We start from the raw sequence: 21,750 nt of genomic DNA on the forward strand, positions 1-21,750 counted from the left end.
ATGTTGTCAGTGTGTCTGCATGGCAACTCCCAGGGAACCCTTGCTGAGTCAGTGACAACATGGCTGCAACAAAGAAACAACTTTTCTGCTTTCTGATACAGACATAGACAATTAACACTGTAACCCATATTTTAATCAAATAATGTTTATGATTCTATTCTTCTCTGTAATAATAAGATAGCACTTTGTACTTGATCCCAAATAAGATATATTTAATCCTTATTGGAGGCCAAATAATCCTATTGGGTTTATTTACTACTTACTTATTTTTTAGCAGATTTAAGATACGGTCATCCAAATGACTGAAAGATCCCTAATCAGGACAGCTTCCGGGTCAAGCATTCTGGATAACAGGCCACATACCTGTAATGAATGCATTACTGGGATTTAACTTTATACATAGTATACTTATGCATTCTTAATACATAGATAGTGGGTTTATTAACTTAATGAATAGTTGGTATATTACACTAACATGTTACATATTTTATTATTTACATTTGTATCCAGGTTGGCTTCCATTCTTATAATTAAACTGCTGCCTGGTTTATAGAGTCAGGCTCCCTTGCAGCCAGATAACCATAAAAATTATACGACAAAGAAATGTAAATTACAAAAATTTAAACTACCTGCAGATTAAGGCCTTTTAAAACTTTTCTAAATTTGAGTAGTAAACTTCAATTTTAAATAGGGCCAACCCTTTGCTCTAAAAAGCACCATTATATTGGCGAGATCTAATTGCCACTGGACTTTGACAAATGAGGAATTATTTCAGAATCCGTCAAATCTGGATTCGTGGAGGCCTATTTATCAACATTCTGATTTTTATGGGTTTAAAGGTTTTTTAAACCATGGCTAACCTCATATTCTCTTAAACCCCAAATGTCGTGAAATGTATTAAAAATCCAAACTGAAAAAGCACAAACAGGATAAGTCCTAGAAAAGTCATGAAAACTGTAACTTCTTGAGTTGTTGCACAATAAGTACAACTTTTTCGTATTGTTGCACAAACACCCGAAAAACTCTAAAACCACAAATCAAAGAAAGATCTTCCATTTGTAAAAGGGACATCTGCCATCGACTTCTACATGATTTCAACAGGTTTTAGCTGGAGTATTTTTGTATTCAAAATTGGCGCAGTTTTGTAAAAGTCACACTTTTTTTCCCCACAACTTCAGATTTTTGGCGTCAAAAAGCCCAATCACGAAAAAATTGCTGCTTAATAAATTGGCCCCTAAGAGTCATAATCTGAGGAGGTATCTATTTGTGAAATAAAAACAAGTTGTGCGTGTGAGTGTTTTGGCTATGTTCTTAATATAGCTCATTGACATATTGCACTTTAGCTGACTCACAGTTCTGCATCTGTATTTCTACTAAGTAGTGCAGTAGCTTCAATAAACCAAGCAACAAATCAACACATTTCTGGTTTCATACATGACACAAGGCTCACAAATCTCTGGATAAACTGCTTTGCTTTCTTATAGTTCTTCAGTCTGCTCAGTCTCAATTTCAAGACCTGGAAGTCAAAAGGCTGCTGATGTTTCCACAGGCTGTCAAAATAAACCTCAGCAACACTTTTTTGCCCTGCTTTCAAACACATCCCTGAAAGCAGCACTTAACTAGTTGAAACTAAATGGCAGAGCAAGAATGTCTGTGTTACTTGCAATGCCCTTATTGTGCCTAACACCCAATATGCTATCTAGAAATGTGAGATGACAAGTAGTTAGGCGACTAAGTAGATCGTTTGTTAGCTGGGTACAAACATGTTTAAAGTTTTAGCACTTTACATATCCCCCATAAACTCAATTTCCATAAATAATTCTAACTTCTAAAATTGATTTATTTTGCTCTGTAATAATAGAACAGTACCATGTACATGATCCCAGCTAAGATATAAATAATCCTTATTGGAAGCAAAACAATCCTATAAGGTTTATTTAAATGATTGTTAGCCTGAAGCCTTTTGACTTCCAATCAGAATTATGGTGATACAAATTATGGAGAGACCCCTTATCCATAAAACCCATGTCCAAAACATTATAAAAGGTCCCAAACCCTGAGCTTATCCTAATAATTTTCTTCACAGTATCCCTCTCCCCAAATTATCACAGCCTCAAAAAGATGGCATCTCTAAACCAATTGATATTGATGAAATAACTGAGGCCATAAAGCGGCTTACATTTTCTAAAGCTCCAGGACCTGACGGGTTCACTGCCAAATATTACAGGTTGTATGCTTCAACGATTGCCCCTATTCTAGCCTCGTTATTTAACAATGTTATGTCCGGTAAAGAAACTTTTGATGAGGAATCCCAACTTGCTTATATAGCTGTAATTCCTAAGCCAAATAAGGACGCAATGCAAAACTTTTCATCCAATACTCAACATCATCCTCAAGTTGTTAGCTAAAATTCACGCAGGTAGATTAAATACTTTCATTAGTAACTTGATACATAAAGATCAAGCTGGGTTTATCCCTGGTAGGCAGGTCACAGACAATATCCGTAGAGTTATTAACATGATACATCTAAGCAAAAAAAAAAAGAACATCCCTTCCCTGCTTTTGTCGTTGGACCTGGAAAAGGCACTTCCTAATGCAATCCCTTCAAACATACGAGTTCCCTCCTGCATTTTTAAATGTCATTAAAGCACTGTACCACTCCCCTAGTGCCAGTGTCCGGCACTTAGGTTTTCTCTCCGAAAATTTTCAGATTAAAACAGGCACCCGTCAGCGGTGTCCTCTCTCCCCTCCTTTGTTCACCTTAATCATTGAACCCTTGGCAAACCATATCAGTCAAAATAAGGAAATTTAAGGCCTTCAGGTTAGCAATATGCATCACAAATGTGTTTTATATGCAGACGATTTGCTGCTACTAGTTACCAAGCCTATGACGTCTCTTCCACATTTGTATAATATACTTTTGGATTTTGGTTCCATTTGGGGTCTGAAGATTAATTCCCAGAAGTCGGAGGCTTTGAATATTAATCTCCCCACTCATGTACAAAAACAGCTTGAAATCAATTTTGAGTTTCAATGGCAACCTAGAAGCATAAAATATCTAGGCGTCCACATAGTGACTATAGTGGCCTTTCTGCAGCTGGCTACCCAAAGGTATTTAAAAAAATATTTCACGTACATGGGAAACTATGAAATTGTCTTGGTTCATGCCTTAAAAATGTCTACGCTTCCTCAGCTTTTATACCTTTTCTGCACTCTACCAGTTTCCCCCCCAATGACTACCCTATCCAAACTACAGTTGCAGTGTCAGAAGTTTGTTTGGGGTGGCAAATGAGCAAGATTGAAAGTGAAGGTGACCCAAAGGAAAAGACATAGAGAAGGTATGGGAATTTCAAACTTTCGAGCCTATTTTTATGCAGCCCAATTAGCCCAGATAGTGGAATGGCATGTCACAGACAATTCCCAATTCCCTGCTTTGGACAGAACTATCAGTAGGAAAAATTATGGTCCAAGACTAACCCACAAGCCTCTCTACCCCGCACTGTAAATCACTCTTTACAAATCAGGAAGTATAATCGGGACTCTTATCCCCTTATGTCTCCCCATCACCCATCGCTTTCCATATTTAACAACCCAGAATTCCCCCAGGCTGCGAGAGGGGTGCCTTTATGTGGTGGTAGCGACGAAATCATTTTTCATCTCTATACCGATTAACCCTTGAGCATAAATTTATCTCTATACAATCTTTAATAGAAAAGTATTGTATGTTCAAATTCGTCACTATGTTTTGTCTATTGTTGGGAAAGATCCTCAAAATTTACCTCCCCGGACTATTTTTGAAAGGTTATGTCTTCACGCTCTCCCATTCAAAGGTGCAATCTCCAGAATTTACGATATGTTAATTCACCAGCAGCCTCTGAAAGATCCATACTATATACGGCAATGGGAGCAGCAGCTACATATTACCCTAGAAGAAGATGACTGGCTCGGTTTCAGGATATGACAAAGTGTTCTCCAAGTATATTAATTTAGGAAACATCCCAGAAAGTCATAACAAGATGGTATTTGGTTCCAGAAAGAATTTCAAAGTGGTACCCGTCAGCATCATAAACGTGCTTCCGCGATTGCGGCCAGAACGGGTCATTTTTACATGTTTGGTAGTCCTGCCCTAAGGCAGCTAGATTCTGGACCAGCATCTTTACAATGATTGGCAGTGTCACAGCGTTAAACTTAAGTAAATCCCCTGCAATAGCACTCCTCCACAGGAGAGTGGTGTGAAGCAACAAATACGGTAGAAAGTTGATCAGTCACATCTTTTCAGCTGCTAAACAAACCATTGTTAATGCATGGAAAACACCTACTTGATCTGCATCAAGTCAAAACTAGACTTGATGATTATATGGTAATGGAGAAACCACATGCAGCTAGTGGGGAATTGGATAAGTTTCATAAGATTTGGGATCTTTGGAGTCAATATAAAGGTATAACACAGTGACATCTACTCCTATTGAAAGCATAGTATAGTCTCTTTCTGAGGGACCGTCTTGGGAATTGCCATGATTTTTGGCCTCATAATGTATGGGCAATACCCTAACGGATACAATACTTACCATGTCAAAGTCTAATGTTGACAACATTTTTTATTCTTACTTTTCTATCTGCCTTCTTTTCTTTCTTTACCTTTCTGTCCCTTAATTTTCTTCTTCTTAATGGCAAAATATGCTTTGCTTAGTCTGCAGACAGCAAATGTACAAGAAATGACAATACGAAAGAGCTGTAATATTACGTATTGTTATTACTGTATAGTACAATGCAATTTATATAAACCGTACCATTGTAAGACGTCATTATCCTTATTGCCATTATATCTATGCAATTTTTCTCTCTGTATGTTATTGCAAAACGAAATAAAAATTATTATTTAAAAAAAAAAAAAAAATTCACACATACGCAATAATAAAAAAAAAATGGTCCCAAACCCTTAAATTAGTTGTGTTCCAATAAGTCCCTTATATTCTGCAATCTCAACTGACCTACACTGTGCGAACATAAGTGATCCAAGCAGATCAACAAGGTTTTGAACTTGCTATAAATTAATGAGCAGCATACTAGAGTTAATGGACAGACTTTTGCACAAAAGGGAGAGATGTACAATTACAATAAATTATACAGTGTTATGTATCTGTGGGGCTCATTTATTATTGCACAAGCCTCTTAAAGGGGAACTCCATTAAAGCATAACTTAAGCTTTTTGAAAAATAAACATAATTTCAAGCAACTTAGCAATATACATCAATTAAAAAATAAGCAGATTTTCAATGGTTTTAGAACAATTCCCTAAGCAAGCCTAGCCCCCTGCTCTCCTGCTGATCTGTTTGACTACTTTGCTCAGCTGGCTGACTACTGTTACTTTATATCTGTCCTCAGTCTGCATCCTCCAAACCCCACAATTCATTGCACACATGATTTCAATAAGAATTGGAAAATTACAGCGCAATTCATTGTGAGTTATGTTGTTCCTGCATGCTGTCTGTAAGCTGTGGAGAAGTTATTACAATTTGTAACATCGGTGTTTAGTCCCTCCTTTACTCCATTTGCCTTAAGTCACTGTTATTGCTCTCACTTAATTTACACTCTTTTATTTGTGACTACGGATGCACAAAACCCAATGAGCAACAGCAATGTGAGCTGACACCTTGGGGCCCATTTAGTTAGCTCGAGTGAAGGAATGAATAAAAAAAACTTCGAATTTCGAATGGTTTTTTGGCTACTTCGACCATCGAATGGGCTACTTCGACCTTCGACTACAACTTCGAATCGAACGATTCGAACTAAAAATCATTAGACCATTCGACCATTCGATAGTCAAAGTACTGTCTCTTTAAAAAAAACTTTGTTCCCCTACTTCGCCACCTAAAAGCTACTGAAGTCAATGTTAGCCTATGGGGAAGGTCCCCATAGGCTTAGGTAGCTTTTTTTGGTTGAAGAAAAATCTTTCGATCAATGGATTAAAATCCTTAGAATCAAATGTAGAAGTGGCTGGGAGGCATGCCATCCCTTCATTTGTAGCGCCCTAGGCTCCGGCCTTAGTGGCCTTCCTACAAATCCATGCCTGCATACAAACGAATTGGTGCAGAGCAGCAACTACAATATGATAAAATTCTCAAGAATAATACACTGATCACTGACATCCATCAAGTGTTCTTTTATACATTAACTTGTTTAGCATATGTGTTCTCTGTGACAAGATGAAGAAGACCTTCCTATTTCTCACTGTGTTGTGGGGTATGTTGGGATTTTAGGGCTGTTGGGTGATATAGGAGGTGGGACTGAAAATGATCATAAACTGACAAATCGTGTAATTTAGTAATAATTGATATTAATAATATTATCTTGAGAACCTAGCTTTTGGGAAATGATCTGTTGCTTTAAAATGTTAGTCAAACATAGACAACCTGAATTTCCTTATTAGGAAAATACAGCTGATCACATTAACATATGTGCTATCTGTTCATATTCCAATGCATTTTCTTTTTCCCCTTCAAACGCAATAAAAAGTTCAGCATGAACTTAATGCAATAAAAAAATATATATATATATTATTAGGGGGCATATTTACTATTGGTCAAATATCGAGGGTTAATTAACCCTCGATATTCGAAACTCGAAGTAAAATCCTTCTACTTCGAATGTCGAAGTCGTAGGATTAACTGCATTTCGTTCGATCAAAGGAAAAATCGTTTGATCGAACGATTAAATCCTTCGAATTGAACGATTCGAAGGATTTTAATCCATCGGTCGAAGATTTTCCTTTGATCAAAAAAAGCTAGGAAAGCTTATGGGGACCTTCCCCATAGGCTAACATTGGTGCTCGGTAGGTTTTAGGTGGTGAAGTAGGTGGTCGAAGTTTTTTTTAAAGAGACAGTACTTCGACTATGAAATGGTCGAAAGTTTAAAGATTTTTAGTTCGAATCATTCGATTCGAAGTCGTAGTCGAAGGTTAAAGTAGCCAAAAAAAACTATGAAATTCGAAGTATTTTTCATTCTAATCCTTCACTCGAGCTTAGTAAATGTGCCCCTAGGTGTAAAGAAGTGTTTTTTTGGCGTCTTTGAAACAAAAATGTTCAAACCAATATGAAACAAATAGCATGCCTGCATTTGTTTCCTCCAGGACTTTTAGAAAATATATTGCTATACAAACAGTGAACGTTTTGGCATTACTGGAAACGCAAGCGAAGTGTGAGCTTGTTGCCCCTAAAGTGGATACAGTTTTCCTGCTGTGGTACATCTGCTTAGTGAAGAGAATTGTTCTTTTTCTAAAGAAAGCTTTCTGCACATCTATGCATCTTAGTGGCAGCAAGAAAAAGTGAATCCAATAGTGTATGTGTGTGTGTATATATATATATATAGTGAATAAAGTACCCCCTCTTGTAAAATATAAGGATATTATAAGTTACCGAGGAGTTTCATGACCATATAAAAACACGAGGCCGAAGGCCGAGTGTTTTTATAAAGGTCATGGAACTCCGATATCCTTATAATATCCTCATATTTTACAATTGGGGGTACTTTATTTATTATAATACACAAATTTTAGTGAGTCATGTGACAGAAATTACATCACTACTCACCGTTTATAACTGATGACATCACTACTCACCGTTTATAAGGATATAATTTACAGGATATTCATGGCTTTTGTGTATTATATATATATATATATATATATATATATATATATATATATATATATATATATATATATATACACAGTATTAATACTGTATATATATAAAATAAAGTATTCATAGTAGATATTTTATAAGTTATTACATTTGGAAAGCATATAGATTGAATTTCCTAAGTGACAAATGAAAATCTTCCTTTTCATTAAATTATAAAAAGTTTTCTTAGCCCCGAGGCAATTGGTGCCATTGACTAAGGCCATAGAATACTTACCGCGAGGCATATCCGATCATGCCCCCTTGGAGATGGTTTGGGCTGGTAAAACTGAGTCCAGCTCCAGACGTTGGCGTCTTAATCCTGTCTGGATAGATATTGTGGGGAAGACTGAGGAGATAGATGCCCTAATAAAGGAATACTCAATTAACAACGCCCCCCAGGAACATAACCCCTATAATTGGGATGCATTCAAGGCCTACTTTAGAGGTGTCTATATATCGGAAATAAATATTATCAAATCCAAAACTAGGCTGACAGAAGCAAGGCTACAACAGGAGGTAACTCTCGCTGAGACTCGTGTGGTTGCTAGCCCTACTCCGCATTCCCACTTAGCTCTACGGAGGGCGCAGGATGCTTACCAAAAATTCCTTGAGGCCAAATCTAATAAGAGACATCTATTTCTCAAATATAATGTATTTGAGCAGGGCGCCAGAACGGGTAAAATGTTGGCTCACCTGACAAGGGCAGATTCTACTCCCCCAATTATCCCAGCAATTAGGAATGTTTCAGGGACAGTTATTGAGAACCCTAAGGTAGTGAGCGAGATTTTTGGGTTATTCTATGAACAATTATATCAGTCACGACTACGTTATGACGACCGACAAATAGTAGCGTATTTGGAGCGAGTCCCACTCCCTAGCTTAAAACCGGAACAAATTGATGGACTTGAGGCGGAAATTACCCCTACAGAGATCCAGGAAGCTATTCAGTCTCTTTCTAGTGGTAAATCACCAGGCACTGATGGACTCCCCATAGATATATATAAAAAGTATGCTGAAACTTTAGCTCCTCACTTGCTTTCCGTCTACACCTCTGCTTTGGCGAGGGGGGCACTCCCGTCCTCGATGCGTGAAGCAACTATTATTGTACTGCCTAAGCCGGGCAAGGACACGTTGGAATGTGGGTCTTATCGGCCCATTTCACTATTGAATTGTGATGTGAAAATTCTTGCAAAGGTGTTGGCTAGACGGCTGCAACTAGTAATAGAATCTCTCATTGCACCTGACCAAACCGGTTTTATGCCCCATAAGAGCACTGCCATAAATCTTAGACGGCTGTATACCAACTTGACCATTGATCATGATAATAAGGGGGACAGGGCCTTGGCGATGCTGGACATTGCCAAGGCCTTTGACACAGTAGAATGGTCCTTTCTTTGGCAGGTGATGGGCAAGATGGGATTTGGCCCGAACTTCTTAGCCTTCACTCAGTTACTCTATTCCAACCCGGTAGCCTCCGTAGTGGTCAATGGTATAGCTTCGCCCGTTTTTACGCTTTCGCGAGGGACGAGACAGGGGTGCCCCCTATCCCCATTCTTATTTGCGATTGCTATTGAACCACTGGCAGCTATTATTAGAGCAGACCCTGACATAATTGGGTGGCGCGTAGGAATGCTTCAGGAGAAAATTCAGCTATACGCTGATGACTCCTTAGTATACTTGTCAGATTGTACAACTTCGTTGGATAAACTGGTATTTACTCTTCAAGAATTTGGAGACCACTCCGGTTTGCGAGTGAATATGTCTAAATCGACCCTTTGCCTGATAGACGGTCAGGAGGTGGCCGCGGTCCCCAACCGACACTCATTGGAGATAGCCCCAGAGTTTAAATACTTGGGAATTAAAGTATCTAGGCAGATATCTGACTTCGGGTCTTTGAATGCACTTCCTCTGTTAGCCATGGTGGAGGCTAGGTTTAGGCAATGGTCCGGGCTGCCTCTTAGTCCACAGGGACGCATTAGTTTAATCAAAATGACAGTCCTCCCTAAAATTTTGTATGTACTCACGCAGGCACCGATAGTGCTCACCAAGGCCTTTTTTCGAAAACTGGACAAGCTGATGTGCCCTTTCATATGGGGTTCTGGTAGGTCCCGGCTCAAACTTGACTCTCTTAAAAAGGCGACCGATAGTGGAGGAGCGGCTTTGCCGGACTTTGAGTTGTATTATTTAGCTGCCCAATTGGCCCATGTCAAACCTTGGGCTCATTTGGATGTGCAGTGCCCCTCCTCCCTATTGTTGTTGGCTGCCCACAATCTAGAGCATCCGATGCTACAAGTGCTTTTGAGACCCTCACTAGATAGGAGAAAATCTGTTTGCAGCCCCCTTATGCAGTTAGCCCGTAAAGTGTGGGAACGAGCACGAGCTGTCTGCACTCATCAATTAAGACATCCAGATACTCCTATTTGGCAAAACCCTCAACTTCGGGAATTTGTATCGATACCGGTGGGGCGGGCATGGGAGAGGAAAGGCATAAAGTTGTTGCACCATCTATTTCATAATAATGCTATTGTTCCGTTTGAACATCTCCAAAGGGACTTTGATATACCTGCTTCCCACTGGTTGCACTATAGGCAGGTTCAACATGCTTATTCTAAAGACCCGTTTAAAATTGGGAAACCCCCTTTTTGCAGGATACTGGAACTGCAAGATAACCAACATCTTATTTCCAATTTATATAAAGTTTTACGGTCTAGTAAATTTGATAAAACCAATGCTAGCTTATTCAGGGCTTGGCAACTAGACATCCCTTCACTCACGGATGAGGAATGGCTAGATGCCCTGGAGGCACCTGGATTTGTGTCCCCCAACGCTAACCACAAAATGATACAGAGGTATATTCTGCATAGAGCCTATTTCACCCCGGTGAGATTGCACAGAATGCACTCCCAGAACCCCCCCACCTGTACTAGATGTACCTCAGAGATGGGAACGCTCAAACATATGTTTTGGGACTGTAGGAAACTACAGAAGTACTGGGAGGAGGTGTTTGCTACGCTAACGACTGTACTGGGTACCCCTCTAGTCCCTTCCCCTGAACTAGCCATATTGGGTGCCTGTGACGATTCCCAATTTAATAGGGATCAGTTAGTTATTGTACGTCAGAGCCTATTCCATGCACGCAAATGCCTAACTCAACAGTGGAAGAGTGTTGCCCCCCCGACCCATCAGATGTGGATGGTACAAATGCTTAGCTTTATTAATTGTATGTCTTACCTATACACTAAACGGGGATCATCTACCAAATTTGACAAGGTTTGGGGATCGTGGCCGGCCTCTTAGGCACGGCGATTGGATTGCTCTATTGAGTAAACGATGTATGCTTGCATTTAGACAGCTTTGCTTACTGCATTCGGGACCCTTATCTATATATAGTGTTGTTGGCAGATTATCATATTGTTGTTTTCTAGACAATGTTGAATATATGCACTTTCTCTGTTTTTGTTTTTTTTTTCTTTTGTTTTGTTTCTTTTCTTTCACTGTTTTCTTTTCTTTTGATTATCATATTGTATAACTTTATTTGACTGGTATGTGACTGTCATGTGTTATGTCATCTACTGCATTGTCCATTATGCCTTTTCTGTTGCATTCTTTGCTACATGTCATGCCTATCATCTTTCAATAAAGGTTATGATGTTAAAAAAAAAATTATAAAAAGTTTAGTTCCAAAAAAAAGAAAATGTTTTTTTGTTTTTTAAAACTGCAAAATAACCCTGTTCTGTGCCATAATGGAAGAGCTCCCCAAACACTTCTTCTTCACCATGCCCCCTCCAAACAGATTTTTATTGTTTCTTCTGTACAGTAGAACAAAGTATTGATTGCAATAAAGTTTCTGGAGAGATGTACATGGCACTGACAAAAGAGTTAAAGTTGTACATTTCTCCCTTAACCTACTGACCTCCTATATTTTAAAGGTACAAAAAGCAATTGGCACCCTTTAGTTAATGGCACATGGGACATTTTCATTTGTGCAGTGTTCTTATTGAAAAAACAAGTGTTGTAAAAATAACTAAAAGTGCATTCATATACTTCCCCTGTTTGTCATTGGGAGGCATCCAACATATTGTACACAGGTGTGATTACTGCTCCAGACCTATGTGTTTTTAGTTTTGCAATCACTCCCATGTAAGCTCCATGTGTTCCTCTGAGAATAATGGAATCACTTTGCTTTGTTTCCAGGCATTTCCATTGCTGCAATATTCCCTCTGAAAACTTATGGTAATAAAAATGTCCCATGTGTCATGATCATACAGTAAAAATTTTTTCAGAAGTGATTTATATTATTAGGTATGTTATATTACTGCTTCAAATATGTAGATATGAAAAAAATACTTTACAGCTAATCAAAAATCATCACAAACTGTGAGAAGAATGAAAACATGTTTTATAGATATTTTGTTATAGTGCATGAATAATTTCATCTACTTCCAACATTTTGCAAAATCTACTATCTGCACTAGAAATGAAATACACTTAAATACTGTACATCTACATCTTTACAAAACATTTAAGAAAGTATGCTGCATTCACAGGTCTTAGCATCAAAACAAAAATGTTTTTTTTATTGGAAATCCACCGTTTCGGTCATATAATGTGACACATATAGATCTGTGTGTATGCAGAAATGTGTGCATAAAATGTAGAATTGCATAATTTAAAACATAATTTGCTTTCCCAGGCATTCCAGGTAATAGATCCTATACCTGTAATACTATAATACCAAGGGGCAGATTTACTAAGGTTCGAATGGTAAATTCGAATTAGAATATTCAAATTTGAAAATGACGCCTCATAGACTCCAATTGGAGAAAAAAATGTTTCGCGTTAAAAAAAAATTTGCGCAAAAAAAAAATTTGCAAAATGTGCAAAAGTCGCGGAAAACTCAATTCAAATTTGATTTGAGTTTTCAGGCTATTCAATCGATTTAGATGAATTTTTTCATAAATAACATGTCATTCGAATTGTGAATAAATCAAAATTATTAGAGTTTAAAAAAATTCACATTCCTCAAAAATTCAACCTTTGATAAATAACCCCCTAATAAGAAACAATTGTATTTCAAGCTTTGCTAAATATATAAGTGAATATTTTCTTCAGGCTAAATCCACTTCTACTGTGCCTTTTTAAAGCAGAGAATAATATCTATACTGGAAATGTAAGAAAAAAACACAATATTCCATGTTGTACATAATTATACATATCATATCATGGACAATTTATAAATGTAAGTGTGTGTGTCACAATTTATATCAAGAGAAACCTAGTATGTTACATATAAAAAGTATATATATATATATATATATATATATATATATATATATATATATATATATATATATATATATACACACACACACATATATACAAAACTGGAATACATAAACACATTCCACCCCTTCCAGAGGAATCATGAACAAATAAGCAGCCTAAAAATCAGCAAGAACATCTGGAATGAATTATTTGCCTGTAGCATGTTTCATATCACAAACAGGTACTTGAATGTATAGTGGTAGTAGCAGGTCCTGGGTGGGTGAAGGATTAGCCTTTTTCTACAGAGGCAAAGCACTGACATGACGAAGAGGTAAGGGACACAGTATTGACATATCCCAAACAATGTTCTAAGCCTCAAGGGGGAGATTTGAAAAGAAATGTAAAGCAAAAAAGAAAGCCTAAAATATGAAACGATTTATGCAAGGCTGATCCCTAAATTAAGCCGTTAACAACCCTATCACAAATAGTAAACGACTATGAGAAAAGAAACCCTTTCGACAGCTGCAAGGGAGGTTTTCTGCAAAAGATTCATTTTTTTTCATCAAAAGGAAATAGTTGTAAACCTAAAGTCTGAGTTGTGGATCTACTTTAAAATTGAATTCCCAAAAAATAGGTATTCATTTTGACTCTTTTGGAGGGTAATTATCTAACTGTAACTTTGTTTTTTTTTCTTTTAAACAATTGATTTGCCATATGGTCCCATAAGGTAAGAACTAAGGTTAAAATAATATATAAATGGAATGAGTGATACATACAAAGTCAAGCAGATCAAGTTATCATTGTTACCAATGGAAAAAAGTGGAACATGTCAACTACAGTATATACTAAGGGGCCCATTAACTAACAATCGAATTTCGATCTTTTCCATGAATCTTTAAAAATTTGTGGTTTTCCTGTTTTTTTAAAACTGTGAGCTAAAAAATGTAAAAACAATGAAAACCACTAATACAACAACTTCACCAGGTAAAAGTTGTCAAGGTGCTATGGAAGTCAATGGGAGCTGCTCTGATTCTATTGTACCTCTTTAAATCAATTCGGACTTTGTAGTTGCATTGTTCAGCATAATTTTCTGTTAATACCGTTTTTATTTGGGTTTTTAAATAAATCTTATGGTGTGGTTTTAGAGTTTGTGAGTTTAGTCGGGGTTTCAAAAACCTCTAAAACCAGGTCTACCAAGTTAGAATACGTGTAACTTATACACAGGGCTATATATATATAAATATATATATATATATATATATATAGGGGCAGATTTATCAAGTGCAAAAAACTTTCGAAATTCAACCATCAATTAGGCTAGTACGATATTCGAAGTAGAATTCGTAAGGATTTTTAACATCGTACTATCATACTACGATCGTACTTCGAATCGAACGATTCGAACAATGTAATCGTACGATTATTCAATTTCACTTCAACTTCTAAAAACTTAGCAAAATGTTGGCTATATGTTCTAGGAGGTCCCCATAGGCTAACATAGCAATTCGGCAGGTTTAAGGTGGCGAAGTGTCGAAGTTTTTTGAAGAGACAGTACTTCGATTATCAAATGGTCGAATAGTCGAAGTATTTTCACTTCGAATCGAAGTGGAAGTCGAATTTAAGCCTATTCGATGGTCGAAGTACCCAAAAAATTCACTTCGACCCTTAGTAAATCTGCCCCTAAATCTTTTTATCGAAAAAAAATATTTTGTGTTAATTTCTCTAATGTGCAAAAGTTTTTAAAACTGTTGCTGTTCCACATCTCATACCACATGCAGTATTTCTTTTCAAAACTGCACCAGATTGGGACAGATTTAATAGGAATAATAATAATAATGGATCTGTAGAATGACTCTGAATCTATAAAATTCTTATTGATCAGCTAGGAATTCTGAACATTAAGGGAGTTATTTATCAAAATCCGAATTTTTCTCATGTTTTAAATAAAAAAAGTCCAACCAAACTAGAATCCACAATGAGCCCTCATTTATCAAAAAAAAACTCGAAAAAAATAGGATCGAGCAAAACTGCAACTTTTTCGGATTGTTGCCTGCAAACTGCTGTGTGAAAAATCCGAATTTTTTGGATTTGACGCCCAAGAAGTCCGAATTTTTCCTGAAATCGGTGGGAAAGCCCAAAATGTTCATATTATCAGCACAGACAATATCTTCATATAGCAAATAGGACCTCTGCCATTGACTTCTACAGGACCTCGACAGGTTGAAAATGAAGTATTTTTGGATTCTGACTTTTTGAATCCTCAGGGTATAATGGATCTTGAAAAATGTGATTTTTTTCCAATAAAAATTTGGATTTTATAGTAAAAAAAACTAGATTTTTTTTTAGTTGTTAGCATTCAGACTTTAATAAATAACCCCCTTATAAACACAAAAGCAATTTCATAGCATTATTATGGGCTCAAAAAATAAAAATAAATCAATATTTATTGAATTACACTGGCATATCAAATTGATGAAAGGCCAGGAATTCCAACTCAATATTGGATAAATCTGTCTCCCGCCCCATTTTTTATGCAGAAGAATTCTCTGTGGTGTTAAAATATGTTTGACATAAATTCAGTTTTTTAAAAGCAACAAAATGTGAAACACTAATGCAAGATATCATAAACAACCCTATTTATTGGGCTAAATGTTGTGTGGAAGAATGTATCTTTCCAAATACTGCAGAAATTCCAAGTATTCTAGCAACATGACAGCTTGGACTTCTTTCATTTCAATTTCAAACCTGTTCATGTTATTTTTATTAATATTATAGCATAATAAGACCTGACTCATATGCAAAACTGTGATATTATCACTTGAGCAATATTACTGTATTTTGTACAATACCTTTGTAGCACATTTTAATGCATGATTGTTATTACTGATTCATTATACAATGGTTTCTTGACTTATTAATAATAATTTATTTGCCTCCTTTTGGCATGTGAGTAAAATATTTTATGTCCTTAGACAGATAAGCAGGAGATAGTAATGCACAATGGTATAAATTGCACAGCAGGCAAAGGAATTTGAAAATGCTAAGGAATGATTCATATTTTTTTTTTTTTTTTTTTTTTTTTTTTCAGTTTCAAAAGAGCTTTATTGGAAATTAGCAGTGATACAAAAGCTGTAACCACATTAACAGCACCAAGCCACATATGTCTTAAACAGTGGTGCAAACATCTACATTGTCACATACAAGGTTGCTGATGGTAAGAGTTTGCAGAATGACAAACTTACAAGTGCGGGTCAACAGTGTTTCACAACAGAACAGCTAGGACTCCGTATACTCCAAAACAGAAGGAGACAGACATAAACGAAACAACAGTAAAAGTGTAAGTAGGAAAGAAGGTGGAGGTGAGGGGGAAAAAGGAGAAAGGAGAGGGGGTGCAGCGGGGTGGTACTGAGTCCACAACTCAGGAAAGGTAGGATTTATAAAGTTCCGTTTCCTTAAATAGGAACCATCTCATCCAGGTAGTAGAGAATTTCGCGAATTGATCAGGGGTATGTGATGACATTTCCTCGAATCTGCAAATTTCCGTAATTTTGTTAAGCCAATCTTTAATGGTAGGCACATATGTCGTTTTCCAGTGTAGTGGTATCAATATTTTAGCGGCATTAAGCAGTTGGGGCTCTAGACCCGAATTAAAAACCGCCATAGGTACTGTATTATGAAAGAGCAATATTTGCGAAGGATCTGCCGCCACATTGTCTCCCAGGATTTGCCCAGCCAGTGAGCAGACCTCTGTCCAGAAAGGTCGCAGGAGGTCACAATTCCAAAATATATGGTATAAAGTGCCTGTTTCTCTTGTACAACGCCAGCAAATACCATTGGAGTTTTTGTATATATGCTTCAATTTGGAAGGAGTATAATACCATCTCGTTACTATCTTATAGTTCAGTTCTTGTATGCGACAACACGTGGAGCTCTTGAGTAGTTTTGAGAGAATATTTGCAATCTGTACCTCCTCTAACTGGAGATTGAGATCTCTAGACCATCTCTGTATAAATGAGACTGATTCCCAGTTAGTAGGTAATTGTAATAGTTTGTAGAGGCGAGAGATGCCATGACTTGGGGGATCATGTGCCGAACAAGCCAATTCAAAGTCGGTAAGGTCTCGTCCTAATGTTTGTGAACCGCCTAAGCTGTGAAAATAGTGCGAGAGCTGTGCGACTTTAAGGTGATCTTTCTGCTTGAAGTGTGGTAAGTTTTGCAGTTTTTCTTTGGGAAGAAGTGTTTTGTTTTCCATAAAGTGGATAAGCTGGAGGTTCCCATCCACAAGCCAGTCCTGGAAGCTGTTAGGCAACAAGCCCGGGGGAAAGGCCGGGTTGTTAATCAAGGGTATTAAGGGCGATGGATAGGTTGTGAGAGAGAACTTCGTACGGCATTTATCCCAAACAGCTAAGGTGTTAGATAAAAGAGGATGATCGGGGTGCTTCAATCTTCTATACAGGTTATCTATCCAGGGTAAATGCAAAAGATAGCAGTACGTGGACTGCTGCTCTATTTCTATCCAGAGTTTAACATTAGCGTAATGAGACCAATCGAGTATTCGTAGTAAGACAGCAGCATTATAGTACATCCTGCAATCGGGAAGTGCTACTCCCCCCTGTTTTTTAGGTTTCGTTAGCATTTTATGACTAATTCTAGCTTTTTTGCCCTGCCATATAAAATTGTTTATCAGGCTTTGAAGTTGGTGCAACTGGGTATCTCCCAGTTGTAGAGGGAGTGTTTGGAAGATATATAGAATTCGGGGCATTATGTTCATTTTTACGACATTCATCCTTCCCATCCACGATATAGGTTTATCTCTCCATGCATTGAGATCTTTCTTTATCTTCGATATAACTTGTTTTAAATTAAGATCCGCCCAATTCGCAATGTCCTTAGAGATAAGGAGACCTAAGTAGGTAAGTGTTCGCGTGGCCCATTTATAAGGGAAACCGGTGGATAGGACTTGTATAGTGGCGTCTGGTACAGAAACATTAAGTGCCATGGATTTAGAAAAGTTTATCTTAAAATTGCTAAGAGTACCATAAGTGTGAAATGTTTGATTAAGCGCCGGAATAGAAGTCTCAGGTTTAGTGAGGAAAAATAGTAAATCATCCGCGTACGCGGCTATTTTATGCTGCGTGTTACGTACAGGGATGCCCGTTATCTGAGGATGTAGTCTAACGTGATTCAATAGAGGCTCAAGAGCCAGTATAAACAGAGTAGGAGACAGGGGGCATCCCTGTCTCGTACCGTTGCGAATGTCAAAAGAGTCGGATAAACCTCCATTGATTTTAAGCCTAGCCGAGGGATTAGTATATAGTGACGAGATCCACTTTAACATATTAGGACCGAGACCCAGGTGTCTAAGACAGGCAAACATGAATGTCCAGCTGACCCTATCAAACGCCTTTTCGGCGTCAGTTGATAATAACATGGTTTCAATTTTGTATTTTTTAGCCCAGAAAATCAGGTTAACCAGTTTGTTCGTATTATCCCTACCTTCCCGACCCGGGACAAATCCCACCTGTTCCGGATGAATTAAATTCGGGAGAAACATTTGTATTCTACGAGATAAAATCTTGGCTAATAATTTTATGTCAGTATTTATCAGTGAGATAGGGCGGTAATTACCTGGGTCTATTGCATCTTTGCCCGGTTTCAGAAGTAATGTAATGTGCGCTGCGAGCGACGATTTATCAAAGGTTTTGCCCGAAGTGATGCAATTAAATGCGGAGCACATAAAGGGTAAAAGTTTCTCTTTAAACGTTTTATAATACGAAATAGTGTATCCGTCCGGTCCCGGACTTTTGCCGGAGGCTGTGCTTTGGAGGGCTATCTCTAGTTCCTCCAACGTAATGACCCCTTCCAGTTGTTCCGCCAAGTCAGGGGAGATAGGTTTCAAATTCGCTGATGTGAGGAATTGGTCAATGTTTTCTCGAAGTGAAGGTGAATGAGCTAGGGACTGGTCGGGTAATTGGTAGAGTGAAATATAAAAGTCTCGAAATATGGATGCAATTTTGTCCGAGACATGTTCAATGGAACCTTGTTTGTTTCGTATTGAGGGAATAAAATTTTTGGATTGTGAGGCTTTCAATACTCTAGCCAGCAGTCTACCACATTTATTGCCATGTTCATAAAAGCGGTGTTTAGTCATAGTAATCACTTTGTTAGTATAGTATTCGAGGTGATTTGCCAATTGTGTTCTAGCCTCTGCCAGATCAGAGAAGATGCTCTCTTGCAGGGTGAGTTTGTGTGTTGCTTCTAACGAAACTATTTTTTGTAATAGGTCATGGTATCGTTTTTCCCGTTCTCTCTTTCTTCGGGCTCCAATTTGGATCAGGAAACCTCGTATTACACATTTATGGGCTTCCCAGCAAGAGACTGGTGAGGTTTCTGGCAAGTTATTTTCTGTGAAGTACGTCGTTATTTTGGAGGATATATCTTGAATTACTTGTTCATCTTTCAATAAGGATTCATTGAGTCGCCATGAGCTAGTTTTCCGTCTATCGGAAGGAGTCCGTAACGTAAGTGTGATCATGGAGTGGTCAGACCATGTTCTAGGCAATATTTGGCTATTGAGAACGTCCTGTAAAGCATTATGTGAAAGAAATAAATGGTCAATTTTAGAATATGTGCGGTGGCGGTGTGAATAAAATGTGTAGTCTTTAACTGTTGGGAAGAGAATACGCCATGGATCCGCCACTTGTAACTGATGTAAGAGCTTTTTGGTTTTAGTTATGTGCGACCTAGGGACCGCAGTATGGGTGGTCGAGCAGTCGAGCATGGGTTCCATGGGGAGATTGAAGTCCCCTCCTAGAATGAGAGTGCCTTCAGAGAAGGAGAGGAGTTGATCTACTATGCGGGCGAATTCAGTCACTTGGTCTACGTTAGGGAGGTACAGATTAGCCAGGGTGTACATTCGTCCGAGAAACGTGCCCCTTACAAAAATATAGCGGCCGTGGGGGTCGCTTTTTTTGTCCTTAAGTAGAAACTCAAAATTTCGAGCAATTACTATCGCAACTCCTTTAACCTTCGTGGACTGAGGTCTGCTGTGGTATATATCTGGGTAATGTTTATTATTCCATTTGGGAGTGCAGCCTTCCTTGAAATGTGTTTCCTGTATGAAAGCTATGCTTGCTTTAGTCTTCTGCAGTTCCGAGGAAAGTAAGATCCGTTTTTGAGGGGAGTTGAGTCCGTTAACATTAATGCTTACGACCTGGAATGAATCTGACTTATGTTTTGACATAGTGGAAGCAATACGTAGTCAAATTGGCAGCAATTGATAGGTTTGTGGAGAAGTGTGGGCCCCGCTGCACCAGAGGTGGGAATATAGGAAGTAGTATCGAACACTAAAGAGCAAAAAGGAGAAGTGAGTGGGGAAAGGTAGCAAAGGAGTTCCCTTTCAGATACTAGTATCAGAAAGGGGGAGAGATTGAAAAGCGCTTCTGCCCAAGGGAAGCTTAAAGCATTCCCTGAGTAGATGAATATAGTAGCGCAAGTGTAGAGGGTGGGTATGGGTGGTCGGTGTACTGAACTAAACGGTAGAGCCCCGCCTCCCTGGGCTGGAAAGTGCGAATGTTTTGCCGAAAGGAAAACTAGTATAAGCGTATGGAGAAGGGCTGGTAGGGTGTCCTGAGTCAAGTAAGGTGGTAAAGGTCCTGTGGGGGGGTTCAGGAGTGTAGAAGGATAAGCGAAAATGTGAGGGAACAGGCCAAGCAGAAAAAAAAAAAAAAAAAAAAAAAAAAGGGAAAGCATATAGACGAGAATGAGTAAAGTAAACATGTGAAAAGTCATAACCTGGATCAGCATACTAAATCCCGACCATAACCGCACCTGGAACAAACCATAAATTTGGGGATAAGGGGAGGCCAAATAAACATGGTGAGGGAGAGCCCATATCCAGTGCCCGTGAAGAGCAGCAGGTCACCGTCCCGCGTAGGGATCATTCAGATGTGTTAGTGAGGGATATTGAGGCACCCCTACTAGCTATACATATAGCAAAAAGAGGGTAGTCCCAGGAACGGTATGGAGGGCAGTAAATAACAAATTGACAGGTTGGGAAATCCCCCTTGAAATTGTGGTTATGGGTCATGCAAGTATAGGTATCGACACTCTCTTAGGTACCTGGAAGCAAGGCATAGGCATACAGACTTACAGATATAAACACATGTGCACATCAAAAAACATATCCATTGTTGCAGTGGGGGTAGCAAAAGAGAAAAAAAAAAAAAAAAAAAGGGGGGGGGAAGGGGCAAACAGGTGAGAATGGGTAAGGTAAACATGCAATAAATCATAACCTGGATCAGCATTACAAATCGTAACCACAACAGTACCCGGGATACACATTAAAGTTGGAAATAAAATGAGGCCTAATAAGTATGGTGAGGGAGATCCCCAATTTGGTGCTGAGGAAAGCCCTGCGAGGCGGGAGGAAGTATCAGGCCACTGTCTCGCAGTGATGCTATCCATATGAGCCAGTAAGGAATACCGAAGTACCCCCACTAGTTACATATAAACCAAATAGAGGGTAACCCCATTAACCGTATGGATGGCAATAATTAACAAACCCAGGAGGTTAGTGAACCCCCTTTTAGATTATGGCTAGGGGTCATGCAGGTATATGTATCAATAGGCACTCATGTACCTGGGAGAAAGGAATACGCATACAAATGTACATATATAGACACATGTGCACATCAAGACACAGTCCCAGAATTTCAATGGGGGTATCAAGGGGGAAAAAAAAAAAAAAAAAAAAAAATTAGAAGGGGGGGGGAGCGGGAGGAATGTCCGGCTTAATAATAAA

General features: G+C 38.3%; 1 protein-coding gene across 5 annotated transcripts in view; it reads right to left on the minus strand.

Annotated features, from left to right (window-relative positions):
* The window catches only part of pknox2.S (PBX/knotted 1 homeobox 2 S homeolog), a 404,889-nt gene that overhangs the window by 193,729 nt on the left and 189,410 nt on the right, over window positions 1–21,750 (minus strand). Inside the window, exon 6 of one of the 5 annotated variants that reach the window (XM_041571315.1) lies at window positions 264–363. The exons of the other annotated variants lie outside the window; for them this stretch is intronic. The gene's annotated coding sequence lies outside the window, so the exon portion shown is untranslated. The remainder of the gene's footprint in view (window positions 1–263; window positions 364–21,750) is intronic. 5 annotated transcript variants of the gene reach the window in all.

The sequence above is a fragment of the Xenopus laevis genome, chromosome 7S, assembly GCF_017654675.1.
Source record: "Xenopus laevis strain J_2021 chromosome 7S, Xenopus_laevis_v10.1, whole genome shotgun sequence".
Taxonomy (NCBI): domain Eukaryota; kingdom Metazoa; phylum Chordata; class Amphibia; order Anura; family Pipidae; genus Xenopus; species Xenopus laevis.